This window comes from Lolium perenne, chromosome 1, assembly GCF_019359855.2.
Source record: "Lolium perenne isolate Kyuss_39 chromosome 1, Kyuss_2.0, whole genome shotgun sequence".
NCBI classification, from domain to species: domain Eukaryota; kingdom Viridiplantae; phylum Streptophyta; class Magnoliopsida; order Poales; family Poaceae; genus Lolium; species Lolium perenne.
The window spans coordinates 92,700,726-92,725,391 of NC_067244.2; the positions used below are offsets into that span (position 1 = coordinate 92,700,726).

The following is a 24,666-nucleotide window of genomic DNA, read 5'->3' on the forward strand; positions in this document are numbered from 1 at the left end:
GATAAGTTGTCGATGAAGAAGGGGATGCCTTGGGCATCCCCAAGCTTAGATGCTTGAGTCTTCTTGAAATATGCAGGGATGAACCACGGGGGCATCCCCAAGCTTAGAATTTTCACTCTTCTTGATCATATTATATCATCCTCCTCTCTTGACCCTTGAAAATTTCCTCCACACCAAACTCAAAACAATCTCATTAGAGGGTTAGTGCATAATCAAAAATTCACATGTTCAGAGAGGACACAATCATTCCTAACACTTCTGGACATTACCCAAAGCTACTGAAAGTTAATGGAGCAAAGAAATCCATTCAAACACAGTAAAAGAGGCAATTCTCTACTACTTAAAAAGTCTAAACTGTTTCCGTATTCTGCCAATACGTTTGGTCGTTTCCCGTTCCTTTCGTCGTCTCCGTCGTCCCCACATGGGCCAGGCCCAACGAAGCTCGCCAAACCATCCCAGCTCGATGCCAACGCTTCGGTTCGAAACTCATCCCGTGCTAGGGTTCCACCTTGGGTGTCGCCTGCTGCTGGTCCTCGCCGTCGCCGCCGCCGCCAAATTCGTCTTTAAGCATGCCGCCTCCGGATCAGGCACGACCAAGATCGCCGCCTCCTGCTGGTGCTCGCCTCCCCCGGTGGAGGAGTCGTTGACCACGCCGCCTCCAGCTCAAGCCCGGCCCCGTGCACCACCTCCTATTGGTACTCGCCTCTGCCGACGTAGGAGTCGCTGAACACGCCGTCTCCGGGTCAGGATGGACCTCGCGCGTATTGGCAGTCGCTTTCGTTGCGCGTTGGTGAGATGCTTTTGCCTTCTCTGATGTTGGTTTGGTACGATGGCGTTCTTCAGTTTTGCAATCGCAACCGCAAGTGTTTCGTTTTTCGTTTTTCCTCCGTCCTCTCTTCCAAATCTTGTTGTGTCTCTCAGAGTGATTTTCTCTCCCTGAATCTATCATATGCAGGTGATGACCATCCTCTTGACGAGAATCTGTATTGTGCGGTTGGAGACCAAACAGCGACCTTGCAGCGGTGCAGGTAATCCTCTTTGTCACGCTCCCGTCCCTCTCGTTCTCCTCCGGCAAGGTACAGTGCCTTGGCCCTTCAGCCCTGCGGTCGACCTCCACCGAGCAGAGGATGGGGCGACCACCACCCGAGCCTCCGACGTCCCGTGCAGGCAGGGCGCCGGCTGTCCTCTCCCCTGTCCTACCGCCCCACACTACCATCCCCTCTCCATGTGCCCTCCCTGTGTGCCCTCTGCCTTCTCCCTCTCGGTCTCACCTCTCTCAATCTTGGTTCCTTGTGTTTGTTTGGTAAGATGGGTCGTCGTCCCTTGCGCCGCGGCGGGTAACCCTAGGTCGTCCGGCCAGCTCGACAGTGGTCCTGACCTGACCTTCATGCCGGTTATGGCGCAGCGCTGCCAGGAGGTCCTCAAGTATGTTCCCTTTACTCTAATGTTTTCTGTGATTGCTATCATCTACTCTTGCCCCCTATGTTGGAGATTGTTGTATCAGTATCTCCTTTGCCATAGCTTGTGCCTTGAACAAATAGATCAACTCAAAGAGTGCAGACCGGATGTTTAGTTATTTATACAGATGGATAATTTACACCCTTGAGTTGCTACTAGCCAAATCTGACGGCAAGAAAGTTTACATCCATGTATCTGCAAGGTCCATGGGTACTCGGCCTTTTCTCGTAATCATGTTTGTCAAGGATTTCCTTCATATTATCTTGAGTTATGTACCTGAATTCTTACCTTAAAACTAAAATGCGGGCTAGAATGGTGACAGGAAGTAATGTTTTGTGCATCATGAAGTAGTGGTCGTGTTGTAGCAAGCCTGTTAGTTTTCATTTAGCAAGTGACTGTTTTTTGTGCAGTATACAAGCATTAAGAGATATGTTGATTATTTCATTTACATGGTGGTTCCTAACTTCTGTAATGTAGCTGCAAACTGATGATGCTTTGCTTGATTATCTGATACTTTCTAGCATATTATTATCTGATACACCAAGATGTATGGAGCCATGAATTGTTCTCTTCACTTTGTATTCTAAGCTGAATTTCACTGGTAATATTATCTTATTTCACATGTGTGGGTTTTAGTTGGTACCCATCAGAATACAAGAGGATATTGCTTCTCTTAGTAGGGTATTGGGTTGCTGCTCTGAAATCCATTGGGTCGCTAACTGCAGATTGTTTCTTTGAAGCGATGCATACCTGAACCAACTTCACAGCTCAATGGTAGGGTATTTCTTGGCACGAAAACAGCTCAGCGAGATCTGCCATATAGTTGCAGAACTGATGCATAGAGAAAGCATCTACAACTGATATGTTTCCTCCCTTCTCAACCTCAAATAAAGTTGAACCCAAGGAATTTCATATTAGAAGAAGAAGCCATAGTAGTAGGAGGAAGGAAACCTTTTCATATAGTGATAATATTATGAAAAGGTTTCCTTCCTCCTACTACCATGGCTTCTTCCTCTAATATGAAATTCCTTGGGTTCCTCTAATATTATTGCATTAGTGTAGAATGCTACTGGGTCTTCACACGCATCATCGAAATTATTTGGCAGTTCCATACATCATTGTTTCATTCATTCTGTATTAGAATGTGTTGGTGTATTTAAACATTTTCTAAATTATTTTATTTTCTGCTAGGAGATTGGCCAGGGGGTGGAACCAGCGAGCACCATGTCGGGTGGTTACTATTGGCAGTGCTTGGGTGGCATCGGCATTTTGCTGAGTGGCTTGGCGGCCTCGGCACTGGTGCGGGCGGGGCATGCCAGTGGGGTTCAACATGAAGGTCTTATGAAGGTTAATGCTTCTTTCTTTTGCCTTTCGACATTTTATTTCTTGACTAAATTCTTTAGAATGCATCACCAAAATTATGCTGCTTGGTGTAATCAAAATAATATCAGTGGACGGCCCATACACATTTTTTCTATGAAGTTTTTATATGGAATTGAGATAGATCAAAAAAATACAACATTTTTTACTTACCTCAAGAAACTTAATTATGAAGCATTAAATGTAGTTAGCCTAAAACAGAAGAAATAATAAACCTAGGAAATTTGTAGCTAATGTTACATAAAATCAATAACAGTGATCAAGTGAATGAACAACCAAAATGATTTTGACACAATCATCCATAAGTAAATGGATATACTGATAATACGGGTGTGCTGAGATCAGAGTTTTAATATTAAAGATTATTTTAACTTTTACGAACCTGCTAAGCTTAACTTCTTGAAATGCTCTTACAATCCATACGCTTACAATTCTTCAAGCAAAGGCTATCGCATCTACAATGATTTGAGGCAGCTACGAGAACATTTGTTTATGATTTAGTTCTGGTATTCTGTGCAGCAAAGCATGTCAATCCACGGGACGCCAATTGTGTACATGTCACACAAAAGGAAAACGAGAACAGCGAGCTATTTATGCAGTTCCTCACTGGCGGTGAGGCAACAGTGGAATCATCAGTTTGTGTTGGTTGAGAACGTGATTGCTTGTACCATCTAGGTGACTAACTTATATAGCAAAAGTTTGGTAGTGGAGGGTTAGTCCATTCTGCTATACAAGTATGCACAATGAAGGTCACTGCAATGGTCACCTCGTCAACAAAAAAAATCGCGGGTTGCTTCATCTAATTATGCTATTCCACACGTTCTAATAATTCAAAAAGATCCTAGATCCAGTGTGGAAGCAATTTCGCAACAGATTTATGTGTTTTTATTTTGGCTTCCCCTACCTGCTGAAAAACTTTACAGTGAGTTTGATGAGATATTTTAGCAGCTAGGTACGATATCATGTGACCTTTAGGAAATCTTCATTATACAGTAGGTTTTCTGACATGTAAATATATAATATATTTCTTTTCTCACTCCTCAGCTTCTATGGCAACTGAAGTGACCGTTGTATATTTGCAACTGGTACTTTAATTCTCAACTAGCTAATTGCCTGTAATTTTCTGTTAAATAGTTACTCATAGTATAAGTCGGCTGAAAATGTAATATTCCAACTACAGACTCATAGTATAAGTCGGCTGAAAATACCTGGGAGTATAATGCTTCGGCTCATATATCCCTTTTACTCATAAACGACTATGATGCCTAAATAACACTTGTATTTTCTTGTTTGCAGTTTCAGTGATGGGTAGATGAATTGTCAGCTTCGCATTCAAGAGATTTCCAGCAGGTTGCATATGAGGTTGGGATTTAATAGGTTTGGATAAGGAGGGCGTTGGAAGTGTAATGCCTTAGATGCAACCGGAGGTACTGTTATGCCTTCCTTTCGTGAGCCTGGTACTTTGATTTTTTAGTTTGCCTGTGATTTGCTTGATTAGGTCTATGCATGGAACAAGAGGATCGGGTTAGTTTATGCCATCTTGCCTATATTTTTCATTTACATGGCACATGGTTATAAGTTTTTCTTATTTAATTATCATCTTCTAAAACTTTGACTTGTTTGAGGTAATAGATTAACCTATGCTAAATATATATAGGTAATTAAATGTGTGCCGTGGATCTGGTGGAGACTAGGTTTATCACTCTTGTTCTGTTGGCACCAAGCACTGGGTTGTTGGCCTACCGCGAGCCTCAGCCCTCGAGTGCTAGAACCAACTAGGAGCGGCGGAGAAGAACAGGGGTGTGCCACCGGGGTGAGGTAATTGCGGAAGTGGTGGGAGAGGGCGCTCATCAAGGCTAGCGGCTGGAAGGCAAGGGATTTGGAAGCCCGGTTGCCAGCAATGGGGAGGCAGGAGAAAGATGTTTGGCTAGAGAGAAAACGAGGGCGGTAGAAAGTGGGAAGGTCGAGAGTGGGGAGGCAGGCGAGGACTGTCCAAATTTGGGTGGGGGTTTCTTTAATTATTTTGTAGTGTCATCGAGTCAAGGAAAGTTTTATGTTAAGTAAGGCTTAAAAAGGAAGTTCGGTTATACGTATATGTGGCTGCAAAACTACGGCTGATTGATATATATACCAGTATCTCAATGAAAATTGTGGCATCTTGAAATGCATTTTAATTCAATATTTAACTATATTGTTGTCTTTTCTTTGAACGGGGAAATGGCCCGAAGGCCCTGGAAGCTGCATTAAACGGTGATACATGTTACAAACAGGACCCTAGGAAATACAGAAATAAGAACCTGGTCCTCCGCGTACGCAAACAAGACCCTAGAAAAAATTAAAAAAACAATCAGGTCCTTTGTCTTCACCGTGGCTCTGGCAAGGTCTCGAAGCATGGCCCACCGACGATGACACTGGGGACTTCACTATTTGGGTCGAGGTCAGCATGCTGCGCCGCGCTGAAACCAAAGATCCACCTCGATGGCTTGCCGACCTGGAGGAAGAAGAAGAGCCATCCTGGAGGAAGAAGAAGAAGTTGTGGCGTCGATTTGACACCACAGCGCGGAGTGGCCGCTTTCGACCGTAGATTACTTCAGCGGACCTGGCTTCCGTGTATGGACTCCACAGGAGAGCTTCACGAAAGATCCCCGGAGCGCTAAATCCTGCCGCACTAGCCCACCTCCTGCCTCCATGGCAGCGAGATTGAGTGGGGACAACAGGAAGGAGAGCTCGAACCTTGGTCGAGCTTATTGAAGGAGACGCTGGCGCCGCTCCCTCCGGTCGCACACATCACCACGTTGCCACCAGCAGCAAGAACACCGCCACAGGCCACCAAACGCTGCTCGCGAGCGTTGGCAACGCGCTCCAAGAAAACTGCATCAAGCCAGACACCATATAGGCCAAACTCAACTCTAGAAGCCTACACCTACGCTGCAGTTGTACAGGGAGGGGACCCTTATCACACGCCTCAACGCCGGCTATCGCCGGAGAAGAGAAGGGGAGGGGCCAAGCCGGCCCAGATCCAAGGAAACGAGAGAGGGTGTTGGGAGAGACGAGAGCGGTTGGGGCGGAGAGTCCCATATCGCCAAACCGTGTGAGTGTGAGTGAAACCTGAAGAAATTATGAGACCGTTGCAACACATGTGCATTTTACTATTATATTTGACACATAAGGCTACGATCCAAGATTGCAATGGGATACTTATGAATATCAAAGTGTTATTTGGAGAACTTTGAGTTGACAGTTATGATGGCCTAGAACATAGGAGTGGAACTTACGGCAGAAGAGTAACAAGATCTAAAATTGAGAACCACGTAGATGTACAATAATATTGTCTTATTGTCGCGTTAAGTATTATTATATTATATTATATTATAATATCTCTGATTTTTTTTATAAGTACGCACGAAAATAAGTCAACAGTAAATACAGTTGGTCATGAATAAAAAGCCCCTACCCCTAATCCTCATGGGCCATTTTCATAATAGTATAGCATACAACCATACATAACAAAACATTTATATTGGTATGGTATCGATGTTCAAGAAAGATAATGATGCATCTGTAGTAGATGGCAAGAAGATACAACACACATGAAATGGCATGCCAAATGTTGTACCAGATAAAGTAGTACCACCTAAAATTAGCTGTCTGAATGGCTAAAGATAAAAAAAAACTTTACTATCACACACAGTCTAATTCTTGTCATGTAAGATACACCTCCAACTCATAACGGGGTGATAATCATTTTGGTATATACAAATGTTTCAGAATGAACAACTTAAGAATGACTTCAACGACATGGCGAAGATCAAACAATTGCACTATGATCGTTGAACATTATAGTGTAGCAACAAAATAAAATAACCACTTTGCTAAATTTTACTTTGCAGTCATCTCATATTTATTGATATGCAGTTTCAAAAAGTTGTAAATTATATATGCATTGAGAAATGAAATTTCACGACCCGTGGCAACGCACGGGCATTTGTACTAGTGTGAAATAAAAGGCAGAATCTGTCAAAACAGAACAGTCCGTAAAGACAAATTTTTTAGAGCCACTTAACATGCTCAGATGAAGAAGCTCAAATTGAATGAAAGTTGCGTACATATCTGAGGATTACTCATGATTTTTCGCAGATTTTTCTGAGTTTCCTACAGAGAGATCTACTCAAATTCGTGACAGCTAGAAATCTGTTTCTGCGCAGAAATCCAAATCTAGTATCAACCTTACTATCAAAGACTTTACTTGGCACAACAATGCAATAAAATAAAGATAAGGAGAGGTTGCTACAGTACTAACAACTTCCAAGACACAAATATAAAACAAAAATTGCAGAAGTAAAATAATGGGTTGTCTCCCATAAGCGCTTTTCTTTAACGCCTTTCAGCTAGGCGCTGAAAGTGTGAATCAAGTATTATCAAGAGATGAAGCATCAACATCATAATTTGTTCTAATGATAGAATCAAAAGGCAACTTCATTCTCTTTCTAGGGAAGTGTTCCATATCTTTCTTAAGAGGGAATTGATATTTAATATTTCCTTCCTTCATATCAATAATAGCACCAACAGTTCGAAGAAAGGGTCTTCCCAAAATAATAGGACAAGATGCATTGCATTCAATATCCAAAACAACAAAATCAACGGGGACAAGGTTATTGTTAACCGTAATGTGAACATTATCAATCCTCCCCAAAGGTTTCTTTATAGAATTATCAGCGAGATTAACATCCAAATAACAATATTTCAATGGTGGCAAGTCAAGCATATCATAAAGTTTCTTAGGCATAACATAAATACTTGCACCAAGATCACATAAAGAATTACAATCAAAATTATTGACCTTCATTTTAATGATGGGCTCCCAACCATCTTCCAACTTCCTAGGAATAGAAGTTTCAAGTTTTAATTTCTCTTCTCTAACTTTTATGAGAGCATTTGTAATATGTTTTGTAAAGGCCAAATTTATAGCACTAGCATTAGGACTTCTAGCAAGTTTTTGCAAAACTTAATAACTTCAGAGATATGATAATTATCAAAATCTAAACCATTATGATCTAAAGCAATGGGATCATTGTCCCCAATATTCTGAAAAATTTCAGCACTTTTATCACAAACAGTTTCAGCAGTTTCAGGCAGTTTTGCACGCTTTGTATTATGAGTAGAAACATTGCCAACACCAATTATTTTACCATTGATAGTAGGAGGTTTAGCAACATGTGAAGCATCAACATTAGTAGTGGTGGTAATTGTCCAAACTTTAGCTACATTATTCTCTTTAGCAAGTTTTTCTTCTCTTTCCCACCTAGCATGCAATTTAGCCATCAATCTAATATTTTCATTAATTCGAACTTGTATAGCGTTTGTTGTAGCAAATGACTTAATATCTTTATCTTCATTAGGCATAAATTTCAATTTTAAAGGATCAACATCAGCAGCAAGACTATCAACCTTAGAAGCAAGAACACCAATTTTACCAAGCTTTTCTTCAACAGATTTGTTCAAAGCAGTTTGTGTACTAATAAATTCTTTAAGCATGACTTCAAGACCAGAGGGTACACTCCTACTATTGTTGTAAGAATTACCATAAAAATTACCATAACCATTACCATTATTAGAAGGATATGGCCTATAGTTGTTACCAAAATTATTCCTATAAGCATTGTTGTTGAAATTACTATTTTTAATGAAGTTCACATCAACATACTCTTCTTGAAGAACCAATGAAGTTAAAGGAACATTATTAGGACCAACATTAGATCTACGATTAACAAGCATAGACATAATAACATCGATCTTATCACTCAAGGAGGAGGTTTCTTCAACAGAATTTACCTTCTTACCTTGTGGAGTCCTTTCAGTGTGCCATTCAGAGTAGTTGATCATCATATTATCAAGAAGCTTTGTTGCGCCACCCAAAGTGATGGACATAAAAGTACCTCCAGCAGCTGAATCCAATAGGTTCCTCGAAGAAAAATTTAATCCTACATAAAAGGTTAGGATGATCATCCAAGTAGTCAGTCCATGGGTAGGGCAATTCTTTACCAAAGATTTCATTCTTTCCCATGCTTGGGCAACATGTTCATTATCCAATTGCTTAAAATTCATTATGCTACTTCTCAAAGATATAATTTTAGCAGGAGGATAATATCTACCAATGAAAGCATCTTTACATTTAGTCCATGAATCAATACTATTCTTAGGCAAAGATAGCAACCAATCTTTAGCTCTTCCTCTTAAGGAGAAAGGAAACAATTTTAGTTTTATAATGTCCCCATCTACATCCTTATACTTTTGCATTTCACAAAGTTGAACAAAATTATTAAGATGGGCAGCAGCATCATCAGTACTAACACCAGAAAATTGCTCTCTCATAACAAGATTTAGTAAAGCAGGTTTAATTTCATAAAATTCTGCTGTAGTAGCAGGTGGAGCAATAGGTGTGCATATAAAATCATTATTATTTGTACTAGTGAAATCACACAACTTAGTGTTCTCAGGAGTATTCATTTTAACAATAATAAAAATAAGTAAACCAAACTAAATTAAGTAAAGTAAAACAAGTAACTAATTTTTTTGTGTTTTTGATATAAAGAAAGCAAACAAGACAGAAAATAAAATAAAGTAAAGCAAGACAATAAACAAAGTAAATAGATTGGATGTGGGAGACTCCCCTTGCAGCGTGTCTTGATCTCCCCGGCAATGGCGCCAGAAAAAGAGCTTGATAACGCGTGAAGCACACGTCCGTTGGGAACCCCAAGAGGAAGGTGTGATGCGTACAGCAGCAAGTTTTTCCTCAGTAAAAAACCAAGGTTATCAAACCAGTAGGAGATGAAGGCCACGTGAAGGTTGTTGGTGAAGGAGTGTAGTGCGGCGCAACACCAGGGATTCCGGCGCCAACGTGGAACCTGCACAACACAATCAAAATACTTTGCCCCAACTTAACAGTGAGGTTGTCAATCTCACCGGCTTGCTGTAAACAAAGGATTAAACTTATGGTGTGGAGAATGATGTTTGCTTGCAAAGAACAATAGAGAACAATGATTGCAGTATGTTGTATTTCAGATGTAAAAGAATGGACCGGGGTCCACAGTTCACTAGTGGTGTCTCTCCAATAAGATAAATAGCATGTTGGGTGAACAAATTACAGTTGGGCAATTGACAAATATGGAGAGCATAGGAATGCACATACATATCATGATGACTAATATGAGATTTACTTAGGGCATTACGACAAAGAACATAGACCGCTATCCAGCATGCATCTATGCCTAAAAAGTCCACCTTCGGGTTAGCATCCGCACCACTTCCAGTATTAAGTTGCAAACAACAGACAATTGCATTAAGTACTGTGCGTAATGTAAACAATACAAATATCCTTAGACAAAGCATTGTTGTTTTATCCCTAGTGGCAACAGCACATCCATAACCTTAGAACTTTCTGTCACTGTCCCAGATTCAATGGAGGCATGAACCCACTATCGAGCATAAATACCCCCTCTTGGAGTCACAAGTATCAACTTGGCCAGAGCCTCTACTAGCAACGGAGAGCATGCAAGATCATAAACAACACATATATGATAGATCAATAATCAACTTGACATAGTATTCCATATTCATCGGATCCCAACAAACACAACATGTAGCATTACAAATAGATGATCTTGATCATGATAGGCAGCTCACAAGATCTAAACATGATAGCACAAGAGGAGAAGACAACCATCAAGCTACTGCTATGGACCCATAGTCCAAGGATGAACTACTCACGCATCAGTCCGGAGGCGGGCATGGTGATGTAGAGTCCTCCGGGTGATGATTCCCCTCTCCGGCAGGGTGCCGGAGGCGATCTCCTGAATCCCCCGAGATGGGATTGGCGGCGACGTCTCTAGAAATTTTCTCGTATCGTGGCTCTCGATAATAGGGTTTTCGCGACGGAGAGAATATATAGGCGAAGGGGCAGAGTCGGGGGACGCTCGAGGGGCCCACCCCATAGGGCGGCGCGGCCAGGGGTGGGGCCGCGCCCCCCTAGGGTGTGGCCGCCTCGACGCCCCTCTTCGTCTCGTCTTCGGACTTCTGGAAGGCTCCGTGGAAAATAAGACCGTGGGCTTTTGTTTCGTCCAATTCCGAGAATATTTCCTGTGTAGGATTTCTGAAACCAAAAACAGCAGAAAACATGAACTAGCGCTTCGGCATCTTGTTAATAGGTTAGTGCCGGAAAATGCATAAAAATGATATAAAGTGTATATAAAACATGTGAGTATTGTCATAAAACTCGCATGGAACATAAGAAATTATAGATACGTTTGAGACGTATCAGGTCTCGACTAGGAGGACATTGACAAGTGAAATGTCGGGTGTTACCACCACCTTGCCAAGACCCAATACCTTTGAGCTTGTGTTGTCGCCATAGAAAACGGTAGAGTGAGATGGCTCGAGGTCGACAACAATTTCCATGCTTCCGGTCATATGACTTGTGGCTCCACTATCAACCACCCATTTAGCACCACCGGAAGCATAGTCCTCCGAAGATACCTTTGCCATGAGGCAACGGGAGTTGTTGGTGACGAGGTTCTCATTAGGAGAGTCGAAGAGGGAGATGGAGGGAGTGGAAATGGCGATGGCGGCCACTCCCTCTTCTTCCTTGTTTGAGCTCTTGGATTCACCCTCCTCACCTTCATCGGAGGAGTACTCTTCATGAATGATGAAGGCTCTTGGCTTCTTGGTGAAGGAGACCTTGGCATCACCGGGCTTGGGGGAGAACTTGGAGAATCCTTTGGAGAGGGACTTGAACTTGTCCTTGCGGACGAGCCTTCCACCATTATCTTCCCTTCTCTCATAGATACAATCGGCAACAAAATGACTTTTGTCGCCGCAATTGTAGCATGTTCTTTCCCTTTGCCCCACCCTTGGACTCTTGGAGAAGTTCCTTGGAGAATCACGCAAGTATCTTCTTGGTGTTGTGCTTCGAGTCTTGTTCCCATCCCAAAAACTCTTGGCGGCGAGGGCCATGTGCTCATGATAGTTGGTCTTGAGATCATCCGGACCCCACTCAATGGGATCCTCATCGCTTTCACTAGCTTCATGCACCTTCATCTTCAATGCGAGTTTGGGCTTGCGGGTGTTGTGGGCACGAGCAACAAGATCCTCTGCATTCTTCTTGGAGATGTCCAAAGCGATGACTTCGCTAAGAACTTCATCGGATGTCATAGCGCGAAAGGAGGTGTTTTGGTGGATGGCCGCCAACTTCACTTCCTCATAAGGGAGGAGAGCGTTGTAGAACTTTCGTTTGATCCAATGGTCATCCACAAACGTTGCTCCAAGATCTTGCATTTGTACGGCAAGAGCGATAAAGCACCGGTACATCTCTTCGGGCGATTCTCCCTTATTCATGACGAAGTTGTCGGCCATGTTGTTCACTTCATCAAAACAAGAGCTTTGAATGCTCTCATTTTCGAGGAAGAGCTTGTCGAGTTTATCCTATGCTTCCTTGGCGGTCTTTAGCGAGCGAATATGAGCGCGGTCCTTGGGCGTGACGGCCATGTGAATCATGTTGATGGCGGTGGCATTGAGTTGGTCACCCACCACTTCTCTTCTTGTCCAGTTCTTCGGGTCTCGTGGTGAATAACCCTCCTCGATGATGCGCCAAAGTTCGGTAGAAGCGCTGCACACATGAGAACGCATTAAGAATTGCCAATTTTCAAAACTATTGGATTTAAGTAGCGGTGGTGAACCATGAGACAAGATATGTGGCATAGGAATTGGAACATTTATGGTGTAATCACTTGGTGGTGGCACCACATGATTATCCCCTAAACGTTCCGCAACCGGTGACTCATCCTTCCCTTTTGATGAAGTGTCGGTCTCCCCAAGCCCTTCCTTTTGCGGGTCTTTTGTCGATTGAGCGACAAAGTCAACAAGATGAAATTGATTAGCTTTTGGTGGGGGATCCTCGGCACTTGCCTTAGGATCTACGGTGGGGGTTGGTTTTGGAGCAACCAACTCCATCATCATAGCCTTCATTTGGCTAATGATCGATGACTCCAATTTCGCGAGGTCATCCAACGTAGCTGTTGTGCTATCGATGGTAGATGGTGGAGGTTGTTGCTCACAGGGAAGGGACCCATTCATAACCTTCTCTTGTTCGGCCATTTCTTATGCGGTAAAGCCCGAGCAAGAAAACCTTGCTCTGATACCAATTGAATGGATCGTAGCGAACAAGAGGGGGGTGAATGGACGCTACTCAATTTTTATGTCTTTTTCAGTTTTTTATGCGATGCGGAAGTAAAGGTGATAGCTTTAGTGGTACAGGTGTTCCTAGAATGATCCTAGGCTAGTGCAACAAGCAAAGGAAACAAGCAAGATAGTAAAGTTAGGGAGCGAGACAACCGGGGGGCGCGGCCACACCACGAAGGAAGGCCTCACCTTCTTCCTCGAGAAAGCTCCACAAATGAGCCTTCCCTTCTCCACTATGTAGCCGGTCGAGGCGGCGGTTCCTTCACAAGGTTGGGGCGAGATCCACAACACCGGAGGCTCCCAACACCCTATGGAGCTAGCACAACTCCAAGTTAGCCTCCATAGGAGCACATCCTCCAAGATCCCTCCATAGGAACCCTAACTCCAAGATCCACTAAGGACTAGCAAGTATTGGTGAAATCTCTCTTGGTAGAACTATAGATCGGGGCCTCCTCCACCACTCCACAAAGTTTGAGCAAGATTGGTTGGGTAGGTGGGGAGATCCTCAAGGTTTGAACTCAGCAACAATGGAGGAGAGAGAGAGAAGAGATAAAATCGAGCTGGGGAAGAAGGGGCCCTTTTATAGGTCCCTTCAAATCCAACCGTTATGTGCAGTTCCCGCACGACCGGTACTACCGCTTGGGCAAGTGGTAGTACCGCTCTGGGTTCGAATGCTCTCCACAGATTCGCCACGTGGACTTACAGCGGTAGTACCGCCTGGGTACCGCAACGGCCTCTGTAAGTTCCTGACGTGTGTTACGGTACCCAAGCGGTACTACCGCCCATGGTAATGTAGAGGTACCGTAACGCACTCTGTAGGTCAATTCAGTGAAAATCCCAGAGCGGTACCTTAGGGCAGTACCAGTAGGGATAGCGGTACTACCACTACTGGTACCGGTTGTACCGGTCAGGCAGAAACTGCAGATTTTCTCTTTCCCTCTCCAGCCACTTCACCTCGCGACACACACACAAAACCAGAAAACCTATAAGCTACCCTTCAGTCCTCCGATCATGACATGTCAGCGAGGGCACCGTGCACCTGCAAATCTATCGAAGACAATCTATGCACACGGTTAAATTCATTCAAGTGTTGTTATCAAACACACAAAACCCGGGGAATAGACCTTGCTCTTTCACAAACCCTGCAAAAACAAGTTAGACGCCTCTAATTTGGTTTGCATATTTTACGTGGTTTAGGGTTTTCAAGTAAGATCCAATCAACCTACAAACATGAACCAAAACGGTGATACTAGTGTTTTCAATAGAAAGAGTAGATTGAATCTTAACTATGGTTGAAGGAGATATGCCCTAGAGGCAATAATAAAGTGGTTATTATTTATATCTTTATGTTTATGATAAATGTTTATATATCATGCTATAATTGTATTAACCGAAACATTAGTACATGTGTGATATGTAGACAAACAAAGAGTCCCTAGTATGCCTCTTAACTAGCTTGTTGATTAATGGATGATTAGTTTCATAATCATGAACATTGGATGTTATTAATAACAAGGTTATATCATTATATGAATGATGTAATGGACGCACCCAATTAAGCGTAGCATAAGATCACGTCATTAAGTTATTTGCTATAAGCTTTCGATACATAGTTACCTAGTCCTTATGACCATGAGATCGTGTAAATCACTTATAACGGAAAGGTACTTTGATTACACCAAACGCCACTGCGTAAATGGGTGGTTATAAAGGTGGGATTAAGTATCCGGAAAGTATGAGTTGAGGCATATGGATCAACAGTGGGATTTGTCCATCCCGATGACGGATAGATATACTCTGGGCCCTCTCGGTGGAATGTCGTCTAAATGTCTTGCAAGCATATGAATAAGTTCATAAGAGACCACATACCACGGTACGAGTAAAGAGTACTTGTCAGGAGACGAGGTTGAACAAGGTATAGAGTGATACCGAAGATCAAACCTCGGACAAGTAAAATATCGCGTGACAAAGGGAATTGGTATCGTATGTGAATGGTTCATTCGATCACTAAAGTCATCGTTGAATATGTGGGAGCCATTATGGATCTCCAGATCCCGCTATTGGTTATTGGTCGGAGTGAGTACTCAACCATGTCCGCATAGTTCGCGAACCGTAGGGTGACACACTTAAAGTTGGATGTTGAAATGGTAGAACTTGAATATGGAATGGAGTTCGAATATTTGTTCGGAGTCCCGGATGAGATCCCGGACATCACGAGGAGTTCCAGAATGGTCCGGAGAATAAGATTCATATATAGGATGTCATTTTATGTGATTTAAAATGATTCGGAAGGTTCTATGGAAGGTTCTAGAAGGTTCTAGAAAAGTCCGGAAGAAACCACCAAGGAAGGTGGAGTCCCTCCGGGACTCCACCTCCATGGCCGGCCAACCCTAGAGGGGGAGGAGTCCCAAGTGGACTCCCCCTATGGGGGCCGGCCACCCCCCCCCCCACATGGAAGGGGGGAATCCCACCCCAAGTGGGATTCCCACCTTGGGTAGGTTTCCCTATCACATGGAAGGTTTTGGGTTCGGGTCTTATTCGGAGACTTGTAGTCCAACACTTGGGGCTTCCACCTATATAATGAGGGGCCAAGGGGAGGGGGCCGGCCACCCCAAGACCACAGCCTGGCCGCACCCCCCAAGTGGCCGGCCACCCCCTCCCAAACCCTAGCAGCCCCCCTCTCCTCCATAAGCTCCCGCACGCTTAGCGAAGCTCCGTCGGAGTTCTCCACCGCCACCGACACCACGCCGTCGTGCTGTCGGATTCAAGAGTAGCTACTACTTCCGCTGCCCGCTGGAACGGGAGGTGGACGTCGTCTTCATCAACAACCGAACGTGTGACCGAGTACGGAGGTGCTGCCCGTTCGTGGCGCCGGTGATCAAGATCTTCTACGCGCTTTTGCAAGCGGCAAGTGAACGTCTACCGCAGCAACAAGAGCCTCATCTTGTAGGCTTTGGAATCTATTCAAGGGTGAGACTCGATAATCCCCTCGTTGCTACCGTCTTCTAGATTGCATCTTGGCTTGGATTTCGTGTTCACGGTAGGAAAATTTTTGTTTTCTATGCAACGTTATCCTACAGTGGTATCAGAGCCGTGTCTATGCATAGATGGTTGCACGAGTAGAACACAATGGTTTTGTGGGCGTTGATGCTCTTGTTATCTTTAGTTTGAGTACTTTGCATCTTTGTGGCATAGTGGGATGAAGCGGCTCGGACTAACTTTACATGACCGCGTTCATGAGACTTGTTCCTCGTTCGACATGCAACTTGTATTGCATAAGAGGCTTTACGGGTGTCTGTCTCTCGTACTATAGTGAAGATTCAATTTACTCTTCTATTGAAAACATTAGTATCAACTTTGTGGTTCATGTTCGTAGGTAGATTAGATCTCTCTCGAAAACCCTAAACCACGTAAAATATGCAAACCAAATTAGAGACGTCTAACTTGTTTTTGCAGGGTTTGGTGATGTGATATGGCCATAATGTGATGATGAATATGTATGAGATGATCATTATTGTATTGTGGCAACCGGCAGGAGCCTTATGGTTGTCTTTAAATTTCATGTTGAGTAGTATTTCAAAGTAGTTGTAATAGTTGCTACATGGAGGACAATCATGAAGACGGCGCCATTGACCTTGACGCTACGCCGACGATGATGGAGATCATGCCCGAAGATGATGGAGATCATGTCCGTGCTTTGGAGATGAAGATCAAAGGCGCAAAGACAAAAGGGCCATATCATATCACATATGAACTGCATGTGATGTTAATCCTTTTATGCATCTTATTTTGCTTAGATCGCGACGGTAGCATTATAAGATGATCCCTCACTAAAATCTCAAGATAATAAAGTGTTCATCCTTAGTAGCACCGTTGCCAAGACTTGTCGTTTCGAAGCATCTCGTGATGATCGGGTGTGATAGAATCAACAAGTGCATACAACGGGTGCGAGACAGTTTTGCACATGCGGATACTAAGGTGGCCTTGACGAGCCTAGCATGTACAGACATGGTCTCGGAACACGTGATACCGAAAGGTAGAGCATGAATCATATGGTTGATATGATGAACACTTTGAGTGTTCGCCATTAAAATCACACCTTGTCTCGTGATGATCGGACTTAGGTGCGGTGGATTTGGTTCGTGTGATCACTAAGACAATGCGAGGGATATTGTTTTGAGTGGGAGTTCACCTAGATTTTTAATTATGTTGAATTAAAACTTGAACTCAATTTGTCATAAACTTAGTCTAAACTTTTGCAAATATATGTTGTAGAGATGGCGTCCCCAATCAATTTTAACCAGTTCCTAGAGAAAGAAAAACTTAAGAGCAACGGTAGCAACTTCACCGACTGGTTCCGTCATGTGAGGATCTTCCTCTCTGGCGGAAATCTGCAATATGTGCTTGATGCACCGCTAGGTGACCCTCCTGCAGAAACTGAAACCGATGAAGTAAAAGTTGTCTACGAGACTCGGAAAACTCGGTACTCTCAAGTTCAGTGTGCCATCCTGTGCAGTCTGGAATCCGATCTTCAAAAACGTTTTGAGCACCACGATCCTCATGAGTTGATGAAAGAGCTGAAAGCTATTTTTGAGACTCATGCGGCCGTGGAATGCTATGAAGCATCGAAATATTTCTTCAGCTGTATGATGGAAGAAGGCAGCTCCGTTAGTGAGCACATGCTCGCCATGACCGGGCATGCAAAGAAACTCAGTGACTTGGGAATAGTGATTCCTAACAGACTGGGGATTAATCGTGTCCTTCAATCACTGCCACCAAGTTACAAGAACTTTGTGATGAACTACAATATGCAGAACATGAACAAGGAGTTACCTGAACTCTTTGGCATGCTAAAAGCTGCTGAGATTGAGATCAAGAAAGAGCACCAAGTGTTGATGGTCAACAAGACCACCAGTTTCAAGAAACAGGGCAAGTCTAAGGGAAAATTCAAGAAGGGTGGCAAGAAAGCTGCTATGCCTCCTGTGAAACCTAAGAACGGCCCTAAGCCTGATGTTGAGTGCTATTACTGCAAGGAGAAGGGACACTGGAAGCGTAATTGCTCCAAGTATCTGGCTGATCTGAAGAGCGGCCTTGTCAAGAAGAAGAAAGAAGGTATATCTGATATACATGTTATAGATGTTTATCTCACTGGTTCTCGTTCTAGTACCTGGGTATTTGATACTGGTTCGGTTGCTCATATTTGTAACTCGAAACAGGAACTAAAGAATAAACGAAGACTACTGAAAGATGAAGTGACGATGCGCGTTGGAAACGGATCCAAAGTCGATGTGATCGCTGTCGGCACACTTCCTCTACATCTACCTTCGGGATTAGTTTTAAGCCTAAATAATTGTTATTTTGTACCCGCGTTGAGCATGAACATTATATCTGGATCTTGTTTAATGCAAGACGGTTATTCATTCAAGTCTGAGAATAATGGTTGTTCTATTTTTATGAATAATATCTTTTATGGTCGAGCACCTGAAAAGAATGGCTTATTTCTGTTAGATCTCGATAGTAGTGATACGCATATACATAACATTGATGCTAAGCGAATTAAATTGAATGATAATTCTACTTATATGTGGCACTGTCGTCTTGGTTATATTGGAGTGAAACGCATGAAGAAACTCCATACTGATGGATTACTTGAATCACTTGACTTTGAGTCACTTGATAGATGCGAAGCATGTCTAATGGGAAAAATGACTAAGACTCCATTTTCTGGTATGATGGAGCGAGCTACTGACTTATTGCAAAATCATACATACCGATGTATGCGGACCAATGAGTGTAGCATCGCGCGGTGGTTATCGTTATGTTCTAACCTTCACAGATGATCTGAGTAGATATGGGTATATCTATTTCATGAAACATAAATCCGAAACTTTCGAGAAGTTTAAGGAATTTCAAAGTGAAGTAGAAAATCAACGTAACAAGAAGATTAAATTTCTACGATCTGATCGTGGAGGTGAATATCTGAGTTATGAGTTTGGATGAGTTTGGCATGCATTTAAAGAAATGCGGAATACTTTCACAATTGACACCGCCGGGAACACCACAACGAAACGGTGTGTCCGAACGTCGTAATCGAACTCTCTTAGATATGGTTCGTTCTATGATGTCTCTTATTGATTTGCCGTTATCATTTTGGAGTTATGCATTAGAGACAGCCGCATTCACTTTAAATAGAGCACCATCAAAATCCGTAGAAACGACACCGTATGAATTATGGTTTAATAAGAAACCTAAGCTGTCGTTCCTTAAAGTTTGGGGTTGCGAAGCCTATGTAATGAAGTTACAACCGGACAAGCTAGAACCCAAAGCGGAGAAATGCGTCTTCATAGGATACCCTAAGGAAACTATAGAGTACACTTTCTATCACAGATCCGAAGGCAAAATCTTTGTTGCTAAGAACGGAACCTTTCTTGAGAAAGAATTTCTCACTAAAGAAGTGACTGGAAGAAAAGTAGAACTCGATGAGATTGATGAATCTATACTCGTTGATCAGAGTAGCGCAGTACCGGAAGTTGTACCTGTACCGCCTACACCGGCAACAGAGGAAGCTAATGATAATGATCATGATCATGAAACTTCGAACGAGGAAACTACTGAACCTCGCAGATCGACAAGGGAACGTGCCACTCCTGATTGGTATGATCCTTGTCTAAATGTCATGATTGTGAATAACAATGATGAGGACCCTGCGACGTATGAAGAAGCGATGATGAGCCCATATTCCAACAAATGGCAAGAAGCCATGAAATCCGAAATGGGATCCATGTATGATAACAAAGTATGGACTTTGGTAGACTTACCTGATAGCCAAAAGGCTGTCGAGAATAAATGGATCTTCAAGAGAAAAACAGATGCTGATGGTAATATTACTGTCTATAAAGCTCGACTTGTCGCAAAGGGTTTTCGACAAATTCAAGGAGTTGACTACGATGAGACTTTCTCACCTGTAGCGAAGCTAAAATCTGTGAGGATTTTGTTAGCAATAGCTGCATTTTTCGATTATGAGATTTGGCAGATGGATGTCAAAACGGCGTTCCTTAATGGAGACATTGAGGAAGAGTTGTATATGGTACCACCCAAAGGTTTTGTCGATCTTAAAAATGCTGACAAAGTATGCAAACTTCAGCGTTCAATCTATGGACTGAAGCAAGCATCAAGAAGTTGGAACCGACGCTTTGATAAGGTGATCAAAGACTTCGGGTTTATACAGTGTCATGGAGATGCCTGTATTTACAAGAAAGTGAGTGGGAGCTCTGTAGCATTCCTGATATTATATGTAGATGACATATTATTGATCGGGAATGATATAGAACTATTAAGCAGTGTAAAAGGTTATTTGAATAATAGTTTTTCAATGAAAAACCTTGGTGAAGCATCATATATATTAGGCATCAAGATTTATAGAGATAGATCAAGACGCCTAATAGGGCTATCACAGAGTACATACCTGGATAAGATTCTAAAGAAGTTTAGAATGGACGAAAGTAAGAAAGGGTTCTTACCTATGTTACCAGGCAAGGTCTTGAGTAAGACTCAAGGACCGGCTACGGCAGAAGAAAGAGAAATGATGAGTAATATCCCCTATGCCTCGGCAGTAGGATCTATCATGTATGCCATGCTATGTACTAGACCGGATATAGCACATGCCGTTAGTTTGACTAGCAGATATCAAAGTGATCCAGGAATGGAACATTGGACAGGTCAAGAATATCTGAAGTACTTGAAAAGAACTAAGGATATGTTTCTTTGTTATGGAGGTGACCAAGAGCTCGTTGTAAGCGGTTACACCGATGCAAGTTGGAACAACGATCCCGATGACTCTAAGTCACGGTGCAGGTACGTGTTTATATTGAATGGTGCTGCGATGGTCGGGCAAGCTCGAAGCAGTGCACGGTGGCGAAGTCTTCAACAGAATCAGAGTACATAGCGGCTTCAGAGGCTTCATCAGAAGCGGTATGGATGAAGAGGTTCATTGTAGAGCTCGGTGTGGTTACTAGTGCATTGGACCCATTAATCATTTACTGTGATAACATGGGTGCCATCGCCAATGCACAAGAGCCAAGGTCACACAAGAGGCTGAAGCATATCAAGTTGCGTTACCACTCGATTCGCGAGTACATCGAAGATGGAGAAGTAAAGATTTGCAAAGTACACACTGATCTGAATGTAGCAGATCCGTTGACTAAAGCTCTCCCTAGGGCAAAGCATGACCAACACCAGAATGCCATGGGTGTTAGGTATATTACAATGTAATCTAGATTATTGACTCTAGTGCAAGTGGGAGACTGAAGGAGATATGCCCTAGAGGCAATAATAAAGTGGTTATTATTTATATCTTTATGTTTATGATAAATGTTTATATATCATGCTATAATTGTATTAACTGAAACATTAGTACATGTGTGATATGTAGACAAACAAAGAGTCCCTAGTATGCCTCTTAACTAGCTTGTTGATTAATGGATGATTAGTTTCATAATCATGAACATTGGATGTTATTAATAACAAGGTTATATCATTATATGAATGATGTAATGGACACACCCAATTAAGCGTAGCATAAGATCACGTCATTAAGTTATTTGCTATAAGCTTTCGATACATAGTTACCTAGTCCTTATGACCATGAGATCGTGTAAATCACTTATACCGGAAAGGTACTTTGATTACACCAAACGCCACTGCGTAAATGGGTGGTTATAAAGGTGGGATTAAGTATCCGGAAAGTATGAGTTGAGGCATATGGATCAACAGTGGGATTTGTCCATCCCGATGACGGATAGATATACTCTGGGCCCTCTCGGTGGAATGTCGTCTAAATGTCTTGCAAGCATATGAATAAGTTCATAAGAGACCACATACCACGGTACGAGTAAAGAGTACTTGTCAGGAGACGAGGTTGAACAAGGTATAGAGTGATACCGAAGATCAAACCTCGGACAAGTAAAATATCGCGTGACAAAGGGAATCGGTATCGTATGTGAATGGTTCATTCGATCACTAAAGTCATCGTTGAATATGTGGGAGCCATTATGAACCTCCAGATCCCGCTATTGGTTATTGGTCGGAGTGAGTACTCAACCATGTCCGCATAGTTCGCGAACCGTAGGGTGACACACTTAAAGTTGGATGTTGAAATGGTAGAACTTGAATATGGAATGGAGTTCGAATATTTGTTCGGAGTCCCGGATGAGATCACGGACATCACGAGGAGTTCCGGAATGGTCCGGAGAATAAGATTCATATATAGGATGTCATTTTATGTGATTTAAAATGATTCGGAAGGTTCTATGGAAGGTTCTAGAAGGTTCTAGAAAAGTCCGGAAGAAACCACCAAGGAAGGTGGAGTCCCGGAGGGACTCCACCTCCATGGCCGGCCAACCCTAGAGGGGGAGGAGTCCCAAGTGGACTCCCCCTATGGGGGCTGGCCACCCCCCCACATGGAAGGGGGGAATCCCACCCCAAGTGGGATTCCCACCTTGGGTAGGTTTCCCTATCACATGGAAGGTTTTGGGTTCGGGTCTTATTCGGAGACTTGTAGTCCAACACTTGGGGCTTCCACCTATATAATGAGGGGCCAAGGGGAGGGGGCCGGCCACCCCAAGACCACAGCCTGGCCGCACCCCCCAAGTGGCCGGCCACCCCCTCCCAAACCCTAGCCGCCCCCCTCTCCTCCATAAGCTCTCGCACGCTTAGCAAAGCTCCGCCGGAGTTCTCCACCGCCACCGACACCACGCCGTCGTGCTGTCGGATTCAAGAGGAGCTACTACTTCCGCTGCCCGCTGGAACGGGAGGTGGACGTCGTCTTCATCAACAACCGAATGTGTGACCGAGTACGGAGGTGCTGCCCGTGGTGATTAAGATCTTCTACGCGCTTTTGCAAGCGGCAAGTGAACGTCTACCGCAGCAACAAGAGCCTCATCTTGTAGGCTTTGGAATCTCTTCAAGGGTGAGACTCGATAATCCCCTCGTTGCTACCGTCTTCTAGATTGCATCTTGGCTTGGATTTCGTGCTCGCGGTAGGAAAATTTTTGTTTTCTATGCAACGTTATCCTACAATGGTGTGAGAGACAGACACCCGCAAAGCCACTTATGCAATACAAGTTGCATGTCAAGCGTGGAGCAAGTCTCATGAGACGCGGTCATGTAAAGTTAGCCCGGGCCGCTTCATCCCACCATCCCGCAAGATGCAAAGTACACTAACTAAAAACAACAAAAGCATCAACGCCCACAAATCCATTGTGTTCTAATCGTGCAACATATCTATGCATAGACACGGCTCTGATACCACTGAAGGGTTCGTTGCATGGAAACCAAAAAAATTCTACCGTGAACATGAACAAAACCAAGATCCAATCTAGGAAGAAGCAAGATCTAATCTATGAAGATCGAAGCAACGAGATGTATGAGAGACTAACCCTCGAAGATCCAAAGCCTTACGAGATCAGATCTCGTTGTTGATGAAGTCGATCGTTCGGTGCTGCAATCCGGCAGCACTTCCGTACTCGGTCGTGCGTACAGTGTCGATGAAGTCCGTCCTCTCCCCGTTCCAGCGGGCAGCGGAGGTGTGGTGGATCTCCTCGGAAGTCCATCAGCACGACGGCGTGGTGGTGGTGGTGGAGGAGAATTCCCTGCAGGGCTTCGCCTAAACCGGAGCAGGAAGAAGCAGGAGGGAGGAGAGGTGGCAGCTTGGGCTCAGAGTAGGGGAGGGGGACGGCTGCCCCTCTCCTCTATTTATAAAGGGAGGGTGCAGCCAGGGTTGCCCCCCTTGGCCCACCTCCTCCTAGGGCCGGCGCATGGGACGGGGGGGTGTGAAAAAACCCCCCCCCCCCCCCCCCCCCAAGTCTTCCCCCCTAACTTTTAGGGATTTGATCTTATCCCCTTGGGATTTGATCTTATCTCTTGGGGCTGGCCGGCTGGGCCTCTTGTATTAAGGCATCGCTTTCGCGGTCAGCGCTTCCGCGTCTACGCCGCATCCTTCGCCTTCAATGTCGCGGTTGCCTGTTCTGCGTGCGCACTAGCGGGCAGCGGCTAGGCTTCTGCGACGTCTTTAATGGCATCGTATCCCGCACGCGGCCGGCCTTAAAAGTCGACCAGCACCGTTCTTGCCCTCGCCTACCTACACCTCCACTCCCATCTGCATCGCTGCGCGCCACCGCAGCACCATGGGGAAGAAGAAGAAGAAGAACGACTTTGAGGTGTCCGGCAGCGGTGCCAAGGAGGAGCGGCCGGGCAGGGTGGCACTGCCCGTCAGCGTGGGGAGGCTGATGCACGCGCACTGGACGCCGTGCGACGCCTAGAGGGGCGTGCACATGCCTGGCGACTGGCGGCTCAGCTATCGCCGGGTGCCCGTCCCTCCGGTGCCTACGCGCGAGCCAGAGAGGAGCGCCGAGATCCTGCGAAAGAGGCGGTACCTGCCGCCGGACCTCCGCGCCGATCCGGCGTACGCCATCGACTCCGATAGCTGGCGCACGTATCTCGTGTCTGAGAGGGATCGGAGGAGGAGGGCGGGCTTCATGGGCGACAGGGACTTTCCCTTCGACCGTCCACCGCCGCCTCGTCCTCGAAGACAGCAGG

The 24,666-nt window shown here is 44.2% G+C and overlaps 1 long non-coding RNA gene across 4 annotated transcripts; it reads left to right on the plus strand.

Annotated features, from left to right (window-relative positions):
• Nucleotides 1–483: 483 nt before the first annotated feature.
• LOC127305410 (uncharacterized) lies at nt 484–5,019 on the plus strand. 4 transcript variants are annotated; one of them, XR_007853933.2, is made up of 5 exons: nt 484–790; nt 956–2,059; nt 2,199–2,805; nt 4,135–4,265; nt 4,496–5,019. It is a non-coding gene; the product is annotated as an uncharacterized lncRNA (long non-coding RNA). The 4 variants fall into 4 exon arrangements; XR_007853932.2 differs by having other exon boundaries at nt 956–1,028; nt 1,309–2,805; XR_007853931.2 differs by having other exon boundaries at nt 486–790; nt 956–1,425.
• Nucleotides 5,020–24,666: the final 19,647 nt, after the last annotated feature.